Genomic DNA, 6,799 nt, shown 5'->3' on the forward strand with positions numbered 1-6,799 from the left:
TGTCCTTTAATACCAACAATTATGTTTAGATGGCCAAGTATCTGACTCCATCTCATCAAAAGGCTGCTGCTGGTATAGTCCAGTTTGAACTATCAGTTTTTTAGTCAGTAACTTTCATGGATTTTTTTTTACTTCACAGACAGTTACTGAAGTCAAACAGTAGTATCCCTTAGTACTCAGAGGTTTTTGTTTTATTATAGGGTAAAATGTCTTAAGTCACTGTGAACTATAATAAATAGCAGACTCATGAAAGAAAACTATGCCCTAGGCCAGGCGTGGTGGCTCACACCTGTAATCCCAGCACTTTGGGAGGCCAAGGCGGGGGGTCACCTGAGGTCAGGAGTTCAAGACCAGCCTGACCAACATGGAGAAACCCTGTCTCTACTAAAAATACAAAATTACCCGGGTGTGGTGGCACATGCCTATAATCCCAGCTACTCAGGAGGCTGAGGCAGGAGAATTGCTTGAACCAGGGAGGCAGAGGTTTCAGTGAGCCGAGATCACACCATTGCACTCCAGCCTGAGCAACAAGAGCGAAATTCCATCTCAAAAAAAAAAAAAAAGAAAAGGAAAGTAAGAAAACTACCCCCTGCTCCCCTGCTGTGAACAACTAAGAGAGAAGTTAACCATTACAAAGTAAAAATTGTGCAGGAAATTATGTCACTGATACAGAAGTTACTGGTTAACTGGAGTCCAGTTTCTGGAATTAATGGAAAGGGCTACTTTAATGAACTATGATGTTCTGATGTCAAAGTTTGAAAATTTTAATTAAAAAATTTTGTATCAGTTGATAAGACTGTGAGCAGCAGAGGAGGTAGTATTATTAAGGCTAGACATCCTAATATTTTCTGCTCACATATATTGGGTTCCACCTTAATCATAAAAACTACAGAAGATTCAGTAATTGCCCAATATAGCATTTTCCAACCCCTCAGTTTTGGAATCTTTTTGATCATTTCCCAGTGACATTTTCAGACAATACAATGAAACCATACTGGGTGTCGATTTTAAAAGCACATTTTGAAGCATCTTTATGAATGAATAAAAAGGTTTTAAGAACATTTAAAAATGCAGTAAAATGTTACTCAGCACACCCTGAACCCTGCCTATATGTAATTTTTCAACCATGATCAACTCAATTTTAATCTGAGGGAGACAAAAGGCAAAACTAATATCAGGAATTTATTTAAACCAGAGGAGGAGAAGATAAAGGAAGAAACAAATCACCACACTTCATTTATTCCAAGATGCACTTTTAAAAAAATTATTATTATACTTTAAGTTCTAGGGTACATGTGCAGAATGTGCAGTTTTGTTACATAGGTATATGAGTCTCATGGTGGTTTGCTGCACCCATCAACCTGTCACTTACATTAGGTATTTCTCCTAATGCTATCCCTCCTCTACCCCCCCACCTCCTGACAGGCCCCAGTGTGTGATGTTCCCCTCCCTGTGTTCATGTGTTCTCATTGTTCAACTCCCACTTATAAGTGAGAACACGTGGTGTTTGGTTTTCTGTTCTTGTGATATTTTGCTGAGAATGATGGTTTCCAGCTTCATCCATTCCCTGCAAAGGACATGAACTCATCCTTTTTTATGGCTGCATAGTATTCCATAGTGTATGTGGGGACATTTTCTTTATCTGGTCTATCATTGACGGACATTTGGGTTGGTTCCAAGTCTTTGCTATTGTAAATAGTACCACAGTAAACATATGTGTGCATGTGTCTTTACAGTAGAATGATTTATAATCCTGTGGGTATATACTCAGTAATGAGATTGCTGAGTCAAATGGTATTTCTAGATCTAGATCCTTGAGGAAATGCCGCACCATCTCCCACAATGGTTGAACTAATTTACATGCCCAACAACAGTGTAAAAGCGTTCCTATTTCTCCACATCCTCTCCAGCACCAAGATGCACACTTTTTCCACATCTTTAAATCTCTGAAATAAGGATGTGCCTTACAGTCAATGAACTCTTATAATTAATTGTCCTGGCCAGGTGGTGGTCACGGCATAGGTGCATTGCATGAGCAAATCAGAACTTGATCATATTGTTCACATTGTCATCACTTTAGCTAGGATGTGTGCATGGTTATTATCTCAGATGTTAAGTTTAACTGACTTTTTTTTTTTTTTTTTTGAGGCGGAGTCTCGCTCTGTCGCCCGGACTGGAGTGCAGTGGCCGGATCTCAGCTCACTGCAAGCTCCGCCTCCCGGGTTTACGCCATTCTCCTGCCTCAGCCTCCCAAGTAGCTGGGACTACAGGCGCCCGCCACCTCGCCCGGCTAGTTTTTTTGTATTTTTAGTAGAGACGGGGTTTCACTGTGTTAGCCAGGATGGTCTCGATCTCCTGACCTTGTGATCCGCCCGTCTCGGCCTCCCAAAGTGCTGGGATTACAGGCTTGAGCCACCGCGCCCGGCCAAGTTTAACTGACTTTTACAATGATTTGTTGTTGTTGTTTTGTTTTGTTTTTGTTTTTTGGGTTTTTTTTTTTTAGCGGTAGCAAAGTTTACTGTGAAAAGCGAAAGGAAAGTTTCCACAGCGTGGAAGGGGACCCGAGCGGGTTGCCCGATATTTTTTAAGATTACAACACGATTTAGCATTGAAATGAAGAAATTTTAGCAATGCCTTAACTAAAATTTTGCTTGCAGTTCTCCATCAATGTAAGAGAATGTTATATTTATAAGAATGTATGTCCAAAAAAGACAAATGAGAAAAAAAAATATGTATAAGTAAGTCTAAAAGAATACTTGGCCAAGTGCAGTGGTTCATGCCTATAAATCCAACACTTTGGGGAGGCTGATGTGAGAGGCTTGCTTGAGGCCAAGAGTTTGTGGCCAGCCTGAATAACACAGTGAGACCCCTGCCTCTATAAAAAATTTAAACATTAGCCAAATGTGATGCTGTGTACCTGCAGTCCTAGCTACTTGAGAGGTTGAGGTGTGAGGATTATTTGACCCCAGGAGTTCAAAGTTACAGTGAGCTATGATTGCACAACTGCACTCCAGCCAAGATGACAGAGTAAAACCCTGTCTCCTAAAAAAAAAAAAAGAAAGAATACTTTCAGTAAGTATAAAATTTTTGGAAATGTCATAAGAAGGCATTGTGTCATCATTTAATTAGAATTTTTTTCTTTCTTAAGGGTACATAAAAAAAATGGCACATCTTGTAATCACAGTTACCTTAGACTGTAAGGAGTAGTCATCCCAGCCTGTAGATCATAAATCTCTCCTACATAATCACATATACAACTGGATTATGCCACCACTTGGCCTTTCCTAAAAAGTCTATGTTCGGCCGGGCATAGAGGTTCATGCCTGTAATCCCAGCACTTTGAGAGGCCGAGGCGGGTGGATTACTTGAGGACAGGAGTTCGAGACCAACCTGGCTAACATGGTAAAGCCCTGTCTGCACTAAAATAAAAAAATTGCTGGGCATGGTGGTGCATGCCTGTAATCCCAGCTACTTGAGAGGCTGAGGCAGAAGAATCGCTTGATCCTGGGAGGCAGAGGTTGCAGTGAGCGGAGATCGCACCACTGCACTCAAGTCTGGGCAACAGAGCAAGACTCCAGCTCAAAAAAAAAGAGAAAAGAAAAGAAAAGAAAGAGTCTAGTTGCCATCAACATTTCTTCACCTTCAAAATCACAAAGTTTCCCAGTAGAGGAAGAAACAAAGCTGGTATCTCTCTTCTTAGGATCTAGCCATCTTCCTTTACAGATGCTCTTCAATTTACAATGGGGTTATGTCCTGATAAACCCATTGTAAAGGCAAAATATTGTAAGTGAAAATGCACTTAATACACCTAACCTAGCAAACATCACAGCTTAGCCTAGCTTGAACATGTTCAGAAGATTTACATTAGTCTACATTTGGGCAAAATCATTTCACACAAAGCTTATTTATAATAAAGTGTCAAATACCTCATGTAATTTATTGAATACTGTACTGAAAGTGAAAAACAGAATGGTCGTATAGGTACTCTTTTTTCTTTTCCTTTCTTTTCTTTTTTTCAGACGGAGTCTCGCTCTGTCTACCAGGCTGGAGTGCAATGGTGCGATCTTGGCTCACTGCAACGTCTGCCTCCCGGGTTCAAGCGATTGTCCTGCCTCAGCCTCCTGTGTAGCTGGGATTACAGATGCCCACCATCATGCCCGGCTACCTTTTTTATTCCATAGAAACGGTGTTTCACCATGTATGCCAGGCTAGTCTTGAACGCCTGACCTCAGGTGATCCACCCGCCTTGGCCTCCCAATGTACTGGGATTATAGGCATGAGCCACTGCGCCTGGCCGTCCTATGGGTACCCAAAGTATGGTATCTACTGAATGTGTGTTGCTTTTACAGCATCATAAGTGGAATCACTGTAAGCTGGGGACTGTCTGCACCCTCATCAACCACTTCAATTGTAAGATATTATGGAAACTAAAAGTGCATTTACGTGACATGAGAACTAATTCTAGGGTATTTAACAATAAAAAATTACATTTATAAACATAGCCCAGATCACCAAAGAATCATTATTTGCTGTTGCAGAAAAGAATAATATAGTTTAGAAACATCCCCAATCAGAAGGGTTGAAAGAAACATGGGCGTCAGGTTAGCCGATGAACACTTAGCTAGACTATTCATCGACTACACCTGAAACCCATGCCCTGCACATGCTGGTTCCCTGAAGTTCTGCCATCTCGCATTGAAATTTGGATACTTTGAGACCTTTCCTTAGATGTAGGGTCATATTAAAATGTACATTTAGCAACATCATTTAAAAGAAATTTTAAAAAATTAAAAAGGTGCAGATACCTCTCTATCAGTTTTAAAACTTCACTGCTAAAAAGGCACAGTGACTCATGCCTGTAATCCTAGCACTTTAGGAGGCCGAGGTGGGAAGATCATCTGATGTCAAGAGTTCGAGACCAGCCTGGCTAACATAGTGAAACCTCGTCTCTTCTAAAAATACAAAAATTAGTTGGGTGTGGTGGTGTGCACCCGTAAGCTACTCAAGAGGCTGAGGCGGGAGAATTGCTTGAACCCAGGAGGCGGAGGTTGCAGTGAGCCGGGATCGCGCCATTGCACTCCAGCCTGAGTGACAGAGCAAGACTCCATCTCAAAACAAAAACAAAAACCAAACAACAACAAAACACACACACACACACAAACTTCACTGTCATGTCTGGTAAACTGGATAAAGTCAGAATCCTTTCCAAACTTCTCAGAAAAGTGAAATCAAATTCTTCTCAAATCATTCTAGACGAGACATGTCTGGGCCTGGCTTCACATTGATCATGTAGGCAGAAGAGAGCAGAAAGTATAGAGGCATATCCTTTACTGAACCGGGTTTCTAAATAGATAAAATGGTGAAATTTAATAAATGGTATACCATGTCATACAAAGTTTTACTCTACTTAACTCTATCTCCCCAAACTAAGTTATGTTAAAGTCATTTCTCATGAAATTTGCTATATCATTCTTGGCTGTTATCCAGAGCCAATGCAAGCATATTACAATATGAAGTGTGTGTACATTTATTTTTAAACAGAGACAAACATACACTTGTTAAGATCCACTATATTTACAAGCCAGAATCTCAAACATTTTGACAGAAGTTAAATGCTTATAAAAAGAAAAACATGGGCCGGACGTGGTGGCCCATTCCTGTAATCCCAGCACTTTGTGAGGCCAAGGTGGGTGGATCACCTGAGGTCAGGAGCTTAAGGCCAGCCTGGCCAACATGGTGAAACCCCTTCTCTACTAAAAATACAAAAAACTAGCTGGGTGTGGTGGTGGGCACCTGTAATCCCAGCTACTCGACAGGCTGAGGCAGGAGAATTGCTTGAGCCTGGCAGGCAGAGGTTGCAGTGAGCCGAGATCGCACCACTGCACTCCAGCCTGGGCGACAAGAGAGAAATTTCGTCAAGGAAAGGAGAGGAAAGGAGAGGAGAGGAGAGGGGAAGAGAGGGGAGGGGAGGGGAGGGGAGGAGAGGGGAGGAGAGGGGAGGCGAGGCGAGGGGAGGGGAGGGGAGAGGAGGGGAGGGGAGGGAAAAAAATGCTACTTTACATTCAACATCTTCTCAATATACCCATCAATCTCATGTAAAGGTAGAGGCTGCACCAATTATCAACTGTCACCATATGCCACGCGTTTTCTTCAAAGTAGACAATGTTAGTTTTCAAAGTTTTATTCTGAGAAATTATTTCAAAATAGCTGTGTGACGCAGCAATCTTTCGCCTTAAGGTACTATGTTACACTACTAATTTCAAAAATTATAACTAAAAGAAAGAAATTCAGTGTTAGGCAGCATGAGCTTAGATTATAAGAAAGGAGATGTGTTCAGAGTACTGATGTATACTCTAGTTATGTTTCTGATTTCTAGATAGGAATTTACTCTCTCTGACAATCATACATTAAAATATAAGCACGTACTAAAATAGTTAAGAATAAACAAGCAAGCTTAGGAATAGCGCTCCCTCCTGTGGCCAAACTCCTTGAAAATCATGGGAAAAGGCATCTCCTGGAATCCTCAGATGGGTCACAGACACAGACCTCAGAGAAGTCGACCTGCCATTGCAGGTGCTGTGTTTAAAAAGGAAAATGGGCCAGGGGTGGTGGCTCATGCCGGTAGTTCCAGCACTTTGGGAGGCCGAGGTGGGTGGATAACAAGGTCAGGAGTTCGAGACCAGCCAGGCCAACATGATGAAACTCCATCTCTACTAAAAACACAAAAATTAGCCAGGCGTGGTGGCAGGCACCTGTAATCCCAGCTGCTCAGGAAGCCAAAGCAGGAGAATCACTTGAG

General features: G+C 41.7%; 1 protein-coding gene across 1 annotated transcript in view; it reads right to left on the reverse strand.

Annotated features, from left to right (window-relative positions):
* The window catches only part of DCDC2 (doublecortin domain containing 2), a 221,097-nt gene extending 220,583 nt beyond the window's left edge, over positions 1-514 (reverse strand). The window contains exon 1 of the mRNA XM_030929633.1: positions 403-514. The gene's annotated coding sequence lies outside the window, so the exon portion shown is untranslated. The remainder of the gene's footprint in view (positions 1-402) is intronic.
* Between the last annotated feature and the right edge of the window lie 6,285 nt (positions 515-6,799).

The sequence above is a fragment of the Rhinopithecus roxellana genome, chromosome 4 (genome assembly GCF_007565055.1).
Source record: "Rhinopithecus roxellana isolate Shanxi Qingling chromosome 4, ASM756505v1, whole genome shotgun sequence".
NCBI lineage: Eukaryota > Metazoa > Chordata > Mammalia > Primates > Cercopithecidae > Rhinopithecus > Rhinopithecus roxellana.